A 13,238-nucleotide genomic window follows, 5' to 3' on the forward strand; every position below is an offset into this window, starting at 1 on the left:
AAAAAGACAGATGCACCCCTATGTTTATTGCAGCACTATTTACAATAGCCAAGAAATTGAAGCAACCTAAGTGTCCATCAGTAGATGAATGGATAAAGATGTGGTACATATACACAATGGAATATTATTCAGGCATAAGAAGAAAACAAATCCTATCATTTGCAACATGGTTGGAGCTAGAGGGTATTATGCTCAGTGAAATAAGCCAAGAGGAGAAAGACAAGTACCAAATGATTTCACTCATCTGTGGAGTATAAGAACAAAGAAAAACTGAAGGAACAAAACAGCAACAGAATCACAGAACCCAAGAAGGGACTAACAGTTACCAAAGGGAAATGGACTGGGGAGGATGGGTGGGAAGGGAGGGATAAGGGCAGGGAAAAAGAAAGGGGGCATTACGATTAGCATGTATAGTGTGGGGGGCAGGGCACAGGGAGGGCTGTGCAACACAGAGAAGACAAGTAGTGATTCTACAGCATCTTACTACGCTGATGGACAGTGACTGTAATGGGGTTTGTGGGGGGGACTTGGTGAAGGGGCATGTCTACTAAACATAATGTTCCTCATGTAATTGTAGATTAATGATACCAAAATAAATAAATAAATAAATATTATGATGTGATCAGTGTAGTGTAGAGGAAAAAGCAGGGACTTTGGGGTCTAAGAGCCCTGGGTATGAATCCTGGCTCCATTCTTAATTTACCCTGTAGTTTTAGCAAACCACACCTCCCCTTCAAAAAAGGAATGATCATTGTTATCTCAGTGAGTTTTTGTAAAAAATCAGATAAATTTTTTAAGTGTTGGGCACATAATAGAGATTCATTAAATGTTGGCTATTACTCTTATCATAGTGGACAAAGCACAGGTTTTTAATCAGGCAGACCTAAATTCTGCTCTTTATGGTACATTGATGTACATTACTTACTAACTCTTAGTCTGTTTCCTCATGGCAAAAGAAAAGAAAATAGTAATAACCACCTGGATGAGTTGTTTTGTAAGAATCAGGACTAATATGTGGAAATTGCCTGAAAGTCAATCAAACTTGACCAATGATAGCTTTCATTTTTTCTAACACCACAGTTGTTATTGTCCTTCCCCTCCCCTCAAGAGAATGTGTACCTGACTGTTGATGGGGTGAGAGCAAAAGTGAGGAGGGAGTAGAACTTGGAGAGCTCTCACTATCTATAATTGATATTTTGTATTGTTTGAATTTTCCAGCTCTTGATATATATTTGAAATGGAAAAGCAGAATAATGTATAATATTAAGACTTTAAAAATGTGAAATGTTTCCTAACCATAAGTAATTTTTTAAATGATGATTCAACCATAATAAAACAAAACTCCAAATGACTGGAACACACACAGCTATAGTATTTGCCATCAGTTTACAGTTTTCATGTTACATTTTTAGGTAAGCTTAAACCTCAGCAAACCTCTCTCCTCATAAATTTAGAAAAAAAGCATGATCTGTATTTTCATTATTTCAAGTGCAATTCTTTTTTAAAGTATCAAGATAAGTACTAACTAATCATCATTTTTCATATGATAGAGCATGTTTTAGACAAAATTTTGACATGTTCTCACTATTCCTCATCATTTCTTCAAATTGGTTGTAACCCCAAATCACTCTGATAGTTTGTCATCAACTGTGGAATGATCTCACTCAAATCACCCAGGCTGGCTTTTCTGCCAACAACGGACTTTAGTCTCTCAGACTACTAACCCTCCTGGGATACTGGAATGCATCTAAATTTGCCTATATAGCACTTAAGAAGACTCTGATCCTTTTATGCTCAGAGTAAAAGGGTGCATAAAACAAGCCACTATTTGCATTTAAAGAATAAGGCCATGTAGAACATTCTTGACACATTTCCTCCCAATACATTTGTCCAAAATCTGCTGGAAATTGCTCCTGTTCCCTACATGCAACAGCCATTGGAACAGTCATTTTGTACAGTGTTACCCTACCCTCAAGGAGTGGACATCTGACAATGACAACAGTGAGGCCAGTCTGTGCCCCCAAAATTTTGGACATGTGACAGAGATCCTTCTCTCTCTAAGAATCTGAATTTTAACATGTTAGCTGCCAGGTGTTGTTGAGAGCCATCTCTGTCATGTAGAATAAAGAGCAAAAGAAGGAAAAATTTATGAATTTTTGAATGAAGTGAAGAGATGGTAAATAGAGAATACAGAGGCTTTTAAATATCCTTTGGGCAAGAAACACCCTTTCTGGGATATCCATGAGTCATTCCCTTGTCCCTTTAATAACTTCCCTTTTGTGCTTAAACAAGTTTGAGTTAGGATTCTCTTATACAAAATCAAAAGAACCTTCAGTAATATAAAAATGCTAGAAGTTCTTAATATACCCATAGTAGGTTTATTTCTAGTTCAGAAAACCTTTTTGAAACTTAGGTCAGTCAGCCTTCCATTTTGCTACTTGACTTTTTAAGTTGAAACTGTTATAAACTCCACAATTCAGTGTGATGCTCTTAACCACCTCTTTACAAATTACTTGACCTAGAAGTTCTTATTAAAAGGTGTTCTCTGAAAAAATAATTTAGGAAAATAAAAACAAAAAGGAAGTTTTTGAATGAAGATTATTATTTAGATTACAAAAAAAAATGCATTGAATTATTTCCTCTCCATGATAAAGTGTAGTCTGCCTTTCTATCTGTTGAAACTGAGTTGAACATAGGACTTGCTCTGACACAATGGGATATTACCAAAAGCTATGCAAAAGACATGAAGAAAACTTATATAGAGAGGCTTGATTTCTTGCTGCACTTGGTACCCTTAGACCATCAGTAAAAGAAACTAAGAGAGGTGGAGAATGACAGGCCACATGAAAGAATCAAGAGAGTCAGGTCAACATCCTATCAGCCACCAGTTTGAGTGGGGCCATCTCAAACCGATCAGCTGCCAGTGCTGCCTGATGTACTACCTGCCAGTGTTACTGCAGACTCATGAGACAGCCCAGGGATTAGCCGACCTGGGCCACAGAATTGAGATAAAGCATATGGTTGTGGTTTTAGGCAGTAAGTGTTAAGGTGATTTTTTTTTAATGCAGGAATAGATAACTCAGAGACTTAAACTGTTTTCTTAATTTGACCAAAAATTAAACAGGAAATTTTTTCCAAAAAAACAAATTCTAGAGGATACACCAAGCTTCATATAATTCAGCTCAGTCTCATAATTTATATCATCTTTCCCCCACCTTGAATGCTCCCCACCAACATCCTCATACAAGTGAGTCCCTTCCTCCGAGTGTCTCAACTTCCCCACAAGTTTCTACTTAGCCCTCGAGAATCAGCTTCTGGGAAGCCTTCTGAAAATACCATGTAACAAATAAGTAAATTCCTCCATCCTTTGTGCTATTCCTGTACAGTATACATACGTCTATTGTAGTATTAGTATAACTGTTTATCTACACTGATCCTCTGACTCTCCACCTCCACTAGGATGTGGCCCTCTTAAGTCCAGGATCTTATCTGAATAATCCAGACATAGAATGATGCCCCAAAGTAGAAAGCACTCAATATAGATATAAATATAGCTCACAACACTTTATGAAGTTATAATTAATATACAATAAAATGCATAAATATTAAATGTAGACTTCACTAAATTTTGGCAAATATAATACACCCAGGTAAGCATCACCCAGATCAAGATATAGAACATTTCCATCACCCCAAAAATTCCCTCCTTTCCCTTCCAGTCAACTCCCCCCTTACTCCCAAACACACCCTAACACCTAGAGACAACCACTATGTTAATTTGTATCAGCATAGATTAGCTTTGTCTGTTTTTTCACTTCAACTAAATGAAGTCATTAGTTATACATTATTTTGTGTCTGGCCACTTTCTCTCAACACTGTGGTTTTAACTACTGAGAAGTTTGATTAAACTTTTTAGAAATATTAATTTGGCAAGGATGTATAAATCAGATGGTATCATCATATAGAAAGACAGGCTGGTAGTTTTTTAAACTGTTAAGTTCATGAAAGATGGGAAAAGACAGAGGCTCATTCTAAATTGAAAGAGACTGAAGAGTCATGACGATTAAATGCAAACATGATCCTCTTTTGGATCCTGGACCAGGAAGGGAAATGGCCATGGCTGAGACAGTTGAAAAAATTTAAACAGAGTCTGTGGATTGGATGGCAGCATTATGTCAGTGTTGAGCCCCTGATTTGGAAGTTTGGACTGTGGTCATTTGGAGAGTGTCCTTGTTTGAGAAACACACATTGGAATAGTTAGGAGTGACGGGACACCATGTTTGCAGCTTGCTCTCAAGCGGTTTGGAAAAGGACTAATGATAATTAGCTTATGAACAGAGAGAAGGGACAAAGACAGTGAGACAGAGAGAGAATAAATGTAGTAAAATATAAAATGTGATCCAATCTGGGAATCCTAATGAAGCTTCTTTGTAGTGCTCTTGTAACTTTTCTCTAAGTTTTAAACTGTTTTAAAATTTCTGAAAAGGGCATTGGAAATTTCAACATGAGAGATATCTATAAATCAATTTTAGAACTTATTTTCAATGAAACAGGTGACTTTGATATTACAGAAAAAATGCAGACATTTCTCAAACAATTGCTCCGCTGGACTCTTGCCTTTTAGGCATGGTGTCCGCCTATATGCACACATATGCAGACACACGAGCTAGCCATCTGGACTCCAAATGCATTTCTTGCAGCTTCCTCTGGCCAGTCCAGAAGTTATTAAAGCATTCCCTAAGTGCTTAGAGACAGTGCTGAAAATGGGACTGAAGAAAAAGGGATAAGGAGAAGAAAGTTAAAGGGAAGAATCAAGGAAACAACTGTTTCATATAATAAGGATAAGGGAAGAAATTGAAGGACTGATAGTGTATTTAACAAAACAGGGAGTCAGACAAAGCTGCTATATTGGTGGTGAAAAAGATAAGCTTGTTAAATTGATCATAAAATGATTACAAGACATTCCAAATTAAACATCCATGTAGAAACCACGAGGCTAAAACTCAAGGATGAAATGGATTCTGACTTCTAAATAAAGAACTAATAATCATTCTCAGAAGATTTCCAAATTGCTGTGTATTACATTCATTCCTTAGACTTAAGAGACCAATAAAGTTTTCACCACTGATAAATTTGAGTGCTGAAAAGTAATAACATCCACATGTTGGGTCAAGGATTAATATATATTTGCTTTATACACAGCAGCTTTTATTATTGAGATAACAGTTATTATTCATAAACCAACAACCACCTCCATTAGTAGTTGAGTGCATTTTTTTATTAGAACTAAGAACATCCTGGTATATCTCAGAAATTTCTAACACATTAGGTTCAGAACATCAATAAATTAAGAATGCAGAAAAAAAATCCATCTAACGGTAGCTTAGCTAGGGAGCTAATTGTATACAGACAATCTTCTTTGGGAACTGTACTATTAATCTCCTTACATAACAGTAAATCATGATGTTCAATTAACTGAAGTGCTTGAAGTTAGTCCACTAGATGATAAAAAATAAATAAATAAGCAATGATAGTCCATAATTGGAAGCAAATACTGAAGCAGTCTAATCAACTTTGTGAAAGAATAAGGAAACTTCACATAGTTACCCCATCCATATTCACATAACAAATCCATCACGACCTGATTACTGTTTATAAAATACTAACATAAGGATTTTTTTTCAAAACATTTATTCTATTAGTCACAGTCTAAGCCAATATAGCATTCATTAGTCACAGATGCCACCAGTTATTAACAATTTCCTGAAGGCATTTTTACCCTTAATATCTGTTACATTTGATGCTCATGAATTTTAATTATAAATTAAAAGCAATGCAAATATTATAATCAGAGAAACAGAGCATTTCTACTCACTGAAAGACTATATTTAAAAATCACTTTAGTTTCAGAAAGTCTTCATGTCAGCTGAGTTGTATTGCCTCTAGTCGCATTACACCTGCAGGTGACTGAAAAAAAAATCTAAATAATCTAAATTTGTCATCACATAAAATCATGCTGGCAAATATTTCTAGAGTGTTATACATATTTTATGATGGAAAATTTCCTAAGTTGCTATAAATGCATTTTGTAAGATCATTAAAAATTAAATGTTGTCAATTCAAAAAAAAAATATATATATATATATATACACATATATATATGTATATATATGTTTGGAAGTTTTCTTAGGATATTTATTTTTTTAACTTAGTGTTTTGCTAGCTCTACAACAATAAAAAGGACGTAAACTTGGTACCTTTGTTTCCTTTTGGAAATGATACAGACTATGGCCTATTTTTAATGTAAAGAAAATTATGTGTATATTTCATATTTATTGTTAACACTCAGTTTAACAAATCTGTGTCACATGTCTACTAAGATCACTGTGATGGCCCCATTAACTGCCACTTAGTATAATACCTTAATTAACTGGATGCTCTTTCTATGTCTAACTTTCCGCATCTACTTGGTGAATTCCTCCTTCTTCAAACACGTCATAAGCATTAACTCTTCTATGGAGGTTTATTCTCTATCAGACTGCACATTCACACCTTGGCAGACTTGGTTACCTGCTCTTCAATGGTAACATAACATGTAATGGAAAGTTCACACACTTCCATTATAGAAGTTGAATTGTGATTGTTAATGCATCTTTCTTTCTCAAGAATGACGGTAGACACCATGTGTTGGTCATCTCTGTATACCCACAGCAGCTAGCAAAGCCTCTGAAAAATAGTAAGAACTCAAATGTTTACTGCTCCATAAAATTGTATGCTTCAGTAAGCAGAGTATTTTAAATTTTAGTGCTCTCCAGAAATACAACTTTATTTTATTCAACTAATTAACAAATATTTGTTGAGCACTTAACTTACACCAGATGCTTTTTCTACTATTCTCATGAATGGCATGTCATCTATTCATTAGCTTGTATAATCTTCCCTAAATTCTTAAGAACTTGTTATTCTAACTTCCACACTATAGAAGAGGGCCCAAATGGGGTTCACAGGTAACCTAACAACATGCCCATGCTTTTCCCTCTAAAGTCTTTTAATTGAAAAATATGTTCATAATTTACCTATGTTCCTGCCTTACTAAGTATATGTGCTCAGTACAATGAACTCTTCAGGGCTTGGTCAATGTTCAACATATTATTAGTTTATTATCTGCTCTAAAAAAATAGAACTACCCCACCCCTCCCAAAATCTGGAGGAAAAACTTCTGGTTGCTTCTTTTCAAATTATTGCTTGAGGTTATCTACTATAAACCAGTTATTCCCTTTATAATTCAGGGGTTACTCTTCTACTGAAATAATGTTCAGACTATTTTAATTTAATTTAGAGGGAACTCAGAGAATAGTTTAAATGTTACTTCTTTAGTAGACGTAAATGTTACCTTCTTTAGTAGACGTAAATGTTACCTTCTTTAGTAGACACAAATATAACCTTCATTTGTGGTGTAGTTTGTTTTCAGTAGTTTGCCAGATTTAAAAAAAAAATGGCTCCAACACATTCCCCCTTCCAGATGCAGAGAACTACTAGAAAGTCCTCCCTGTATGTCCAAGGGGAAAATATTTTCCCATCCCAGGGCAAATTAACTTCGAAACCTAAATCAGTCAAAGGGCGAAATAAAGTGGGAGAAACCCGTTTATTGCTTACAAGTAGTCGTCCAATTCTGCTCGCCCATATTTCAACTCGGCTGCAAAAGAGGGACCTCACCCTACCTCTCTGGTCTATGTAATGCCCTTGCTCCCCCATGTAGTCACCTATTGATATGGAGATGGACTACTCTCCACCCTTGGAAACACCTATTGATACAGAGATGCATTAATGCCAGGGGAGAGAATCTGGAAATATTGCAATTTTACCCACACTCCCTATCCAAAATCAACCTGAGATGGGAATGTCTAAAAGGTGATCATGGGAAATTCCTTCAAAGAAAATTGGCATTTTTCCAATTTGATTTTCATTAAGTAGAAAGTTTATTATGGATCCTCTAGCAGTGATTTAAATAATTTTATAACAGTGATATGTAATTATGTTCAAACCTGAAGCTAGATATAAACTCCATTTGCCTGTACCTTTTTATAACTATAAAGCTAAAATCTATCTGTAAACTTAACATAAAACTTAAAAATCAATAAGATTAAAACAAAATGTATTGATATGATGGATAATGCTCAGCTGAAACTAAATTACTGTCACAATAAGAATATGGTACTATTTGCTAATGATAATTTTATTTATTTTTATTACCATCTGTGTGTGTAATAGCATATATATGCATGTATATTACCATGTGTCATTCATAAACCATATTCATTGAATCTAAAAAACCATTTGTTGTGAAATACACTGTTTTGTGCATGCGTCTCTTAGCCTACCCCACTCCCAGCCTACAACGACTGCTGTAAAAAGACAATGAGAATTTAACATCTCTGTTCCTTAAGAAAAGTTTTCCCTACTTCTTACATTCTGAATCTGCCACAGAGAACCACTTTATTCTTAATCCAGAGCTCAGAAATGGTCTGAACCATCATCCTCTCATCATTCATTCAACAAACATTCATGGACTACCTAGGGTGTATCAAGCACTGAGCAATGCACAAGAGATATGACATTACCCGAAGCACAGCCTCGGCTGGAAGGAGCTTACATTCTGACAGAAAAAACACATCTGGAAATGGCTGTAAAATTAGGGGTGATAAAGTGCAGATATGTATATGGCTACCGTGGATAGAACAAAAAAGGAGTTATACTTGTTGAGAAGAGAGGAGGGAAAGAGGCAGGAGAAGAAAATACCCAGCTTGAGCTAGAGAGGCAAGAAGTGAAACAGCATTTCAGGCAGAGGAAAAGTACATATGAAGAAAAACATGGATAAAGGTAAGAAACAGCAGAGTGATTCAAGTTACCATAAATAATTTATTATGGTAAGAGCTGAGAGTGGGAAGAAAGGGGTTACAGATTAAACCGGGAAGTTAGGCGAGGGCAATTATATAGGGCCTGGAATGTCATGGCTAGGAGTTTGGACATTATGCCATAAGGCAGAGGGCTTTCATTTAGACACATGGAGTCATGGAGGGCTTTCATTTAGACACATGATCAGATTTATATCAAAAAAGAATTGTTTTTATTGATATTTACAGACACTTCTGCAGCAGTATCATAACTTTGCACAAAAAATTTAGAGTACTATTGGTGAAATTCCAGTAGCCACTTCACTCAAAATATGCAACCCTCTTCTTCCCCTTTTGTTCTTCTTGCTTGGCTGGAGAGCTCCTCCGCAGAACACAAAATCACAAAATTTAGAGTTAGAGAGAAACTTAAGTATTTTTTTTCCTAATCATTTCCAGATTAAGGCAAGATACTCAATTTAGCTCACACATCCACTCAGTGAAAAAGAGTGAGCCAAAATTCATCTTCCTCTTTCTAGAATTCTTTCCAGGTGTCCATTTTCTGAACTTTAGACCCTTGATCTAAACAAGAGTAGTCATCCATAATTTTAATTTACATGTTAATAGCATTCTATTGACACAAATCAAGTTGTTGGATATAAGTTGGTCACAGGGACAGTAGTACAGCATGGAGAATATAGTCAATGATTCTGTAATATCTTTCTACGATTATAGATTGTAACCTCACTAGAGGAGATGAGGATTTAATAATATAGGTAACTATTGAACCACTGTGTTGTACATTTGAAACTGATATAAGATTATGTATCAACAATTCTTCAATTAAAAAAAATCAAGTTGTGGGAAGTATTTTACATCATTTATAAAGATGCTTGAATTCTTTTGACCTCTAATGTAATCCCAAGAGTTGAATTGTCAAAGCTGACTCCCCACAATCATAGTTTACCTAGCACAACTTCATTAATGATTCAGTGGATCCAGGCCACAATCAGATATAAACATCCTTTTTGGGAAAAGCCCAAAACCATCAGACACAGCATCCTAAACTGTCCATTTTCTCCTGCATCCAGGCACATTGTGGCTTCAGATTTAATATTGCAACAAAAACATGTCTCACAGAAAGAAGGGGCTTGGTTAGAGGACATCTCCATATGTTCTACCTTACACGGGTTGCATACTACTCCCTTCTCCAGTCTTCAGCCAGTCATGCCACATACATCTATAAATTCTAGGTTTATTTGCAATAAGCAATCTAGACAGACCAGAAAAGTTCTACTAAAATATATTTCATATATAAAGGGACTCCCTGGTATCTGTCTACTTGTAAATACTATGAACTGGTTTACATAGGAGATCTGGGGAGGCCATTTATTCCTCTAAGGGTCCCAGGAAGGGAGTGAGTTAGTCACAAACATGCTGTTAACCCTTCCTTCTCATGAGTGGGCTTTGATTTTTATATTCTAAATTAAAAAATACAGTCAACTATAGCATTAGAAGATTATCTGAGAAGTTCCTAAAATGACTCCATACATATTTGATAATTTATTCAAAATTATTTCTTAAGCAACAATGTAATCAAAAAGTAAACTTGCCTTTTAAAACAAAGAACACGGATTTTTTTAACAAAAATAAGTAATTTTGTATTTTCAGGACATACAAGTCAAATCACAGGTTCAATCATGTTATTTATTATACAAGTTTAATTTTTGATGAAATGACTGAATCTAAAATTAAAACTTCTAATTTCTTTTAAAAATTAGTAAGGGATTTGTGGTTTAGATAATATGGAAAACTAAAAATTCTTCCTTAACTAGTACTTTTTTTTAATAAACTTTAAAAAATGTACTTTAAAATGCATAACTAGTATCTCAAGGAAGTACCCAGGTTGCAGAAATACAGAGGTAAGAAGTATTAACTCAGTCTCCCCTGAGTGTAGGGGATGTTGAGGGTGGTCTTGGTGCTTAAAGACCTTGGTTTCAATTGGAAGTCCACAAGAGAAGTTGTCCCTTTAAAAACAAAACAAAAACAAAGACAAGACCTTGTCTTAAAGAAAAGTACATCCCTGGTGGACTGAAAAAAAAATCCATCAACAGCACAGAACATTAAGCAAGTTTTTCTGGGTTCTGTGTAGGAATGTAAGGTTCTCCTCACAATATTTTTTTGAGGCAAAATTGGTATAATATATAAGTTTCAGGTGTACATTATAATTTGACATCCATATGCACTACAAGATGTGATGACATCCAGAAGTCTAGCTACCATCCATCACCTTACAACTGACTCCCTTCACCCATTTTGCACACCCGGACTCCTTCCCCTCTGGCAGCCATCAATCTGTTCTCTGTATTTATGGATTGTTTTTTGTATTGTGTTGTTTGCTCATTTGTTTCTCCTTAGCAATTCGTAGAGGTGAACCTGTGCTTCACACTGGTTTAGGATTCAAATTTATACACACAAAAAAAGTGTGAAATAAGCAGATTTTTTATTTATGTAGAAATAACAACCAGAAGTAACTATAGTTAACAATATCATATACTTGACAGTTGCTAGGAGAGTAGTGTTTAAATGTTCTCACCATAACAACAACACAGTAATTATGTGAGGTGAAGGATATGTTGACCAACTTTATTGTGGTAAACGTTTTACAATATATATGTGCATCCAATCATATTTGTACACCTTAAATGTGTACAGTGATATATGTCAATTATATCTCAATAAAGCTGGAAAAAATTAAGATTTTAAGTTATTTAATTTTTAAAATGGGGCAAGTTAAGGAATAAAATTACACCAGTAAATAGGGCTGTACATTAATAATTCCTTGTCAAAATATGCAAATATTTTTATGTCCCAAATACAATTATGGACTTTTTAAGAAACAACATCTTTACATTTATATAAAATATTTATATTATCCAGAAAAACTGGTACAATGCAATTAATTCATTAAACTTGCCCATATTTTAATGTTTTAGGTGTCTTTGTAACTCTATGCAATAAGCAAGACTTCACTTTAGAAGTATTTTCATATCATGGAAACAGGACCTTTTTATTATGTAAATTACTTTAATTATTTTATGAGGGCAGACAAATTTCTGTAATTCAAATATTCATTTTGTATTTTTTATATGTTCAATATATTTAAAAAGCTAAATGGCTAAAGGGTAATAACATGACTTGATATTTCCTATTATAGAAGGACATGGAATCCTGCCTGTCCTAGTGGGTCTTTGAAATATTTTGGAAGAAGAATCTGTTGAAGGTAAGAATTAGTTGTCAATAGACATTTGTATGTTTAAAGCTAATGTACCAAGAGGTGGATTGTGAAGTATAACTTAGTTTATGATTAAAATTAACCATTCCCATAATCTTATTGCAGTTGCTGGATGGCATATAGAGGTAAGGAATTCAGATGAGTTCCTATCCCCTCCAACTATCTATCTCTTAATAATCATATGCTGTTAAGGTCTCACACTGGTGTCTCTGCATTTAGTAGGCACATCACTACCAGGATGGAAATGAGAGTTCCGTGGCTTTCCCAGGGACTATGATCCCACCTTCCTCTACTCTCCCTGCTTTGAAATTGGACTTCCAAAAGTAAGAGATGATCTCTTCACTGGAATTTCATAGTCCTCTGATACAGACTTTGGTGAGTTGGCCCTTTTACAAAATTGTGAGTTTTTCAGAAAGTGATTTTGGTTAACAGTCAAACTGTGAAATAAATACTAGAATGTTCTACATATCTGGTTAAAATGGTACAGATACAATGAAAGGTTACTGCATTAGATGACAAGGCAATCTCAGAAGTGGCACCACAAAAGGTCCTGATGGTAAATACTGACCTTCCTATTTATTTGAGGAGAAGACACAGATGCAGAAAAATACTAGGGAATGAAGCAGCCTACTGTGGTGCCACATATTAAAGAAATGCCACTTTAAATGCTGCAAGTGTAGTATATTTAATCAGTTCTGAATTAAAGCAGAAATATAGGGAGGACTAGAGATGCCATATCTCCTAAAGAGTTTTCAATTAAATCGACTCAACAGAGGATTGAGTTTTTCTTCTATATAAACGTGCTGTGGAGATAAAATAAGTAATGCACAGTGGTCGTCAAGGAGTTTAGCCTTACTGGTTAAATTTAAATCAGAGAGAAAAAATCTTTGCTGCAGCAGGATACATTTGTTTACAATTTATGAAACTAATAATCCAATATAACTATCTAGGTTTATAAAACTAGGAATCATATATAGCTTTCATGATATTTCAGTGATCTGTGAAAAAATAATAAACTTGTAAGAAAATTATAAACTTATAAGAAATTTTGG

The sequence above is a fragment of the Manis pentadactyla genome, chromosome 3, assembly GCF_030020395.1.
Source record: "Manis pentadactyla isolate mManPen7 chromosome 3, mManPen7.hap1, whole genome shotgun sequence".
In the NCBI taxonomy this organism is placed as follows: Eukaryota; Metazoa; Chordata; class Mammalia; order Pholidota; family Manidae; genus Manis; species Manis pentadactyla.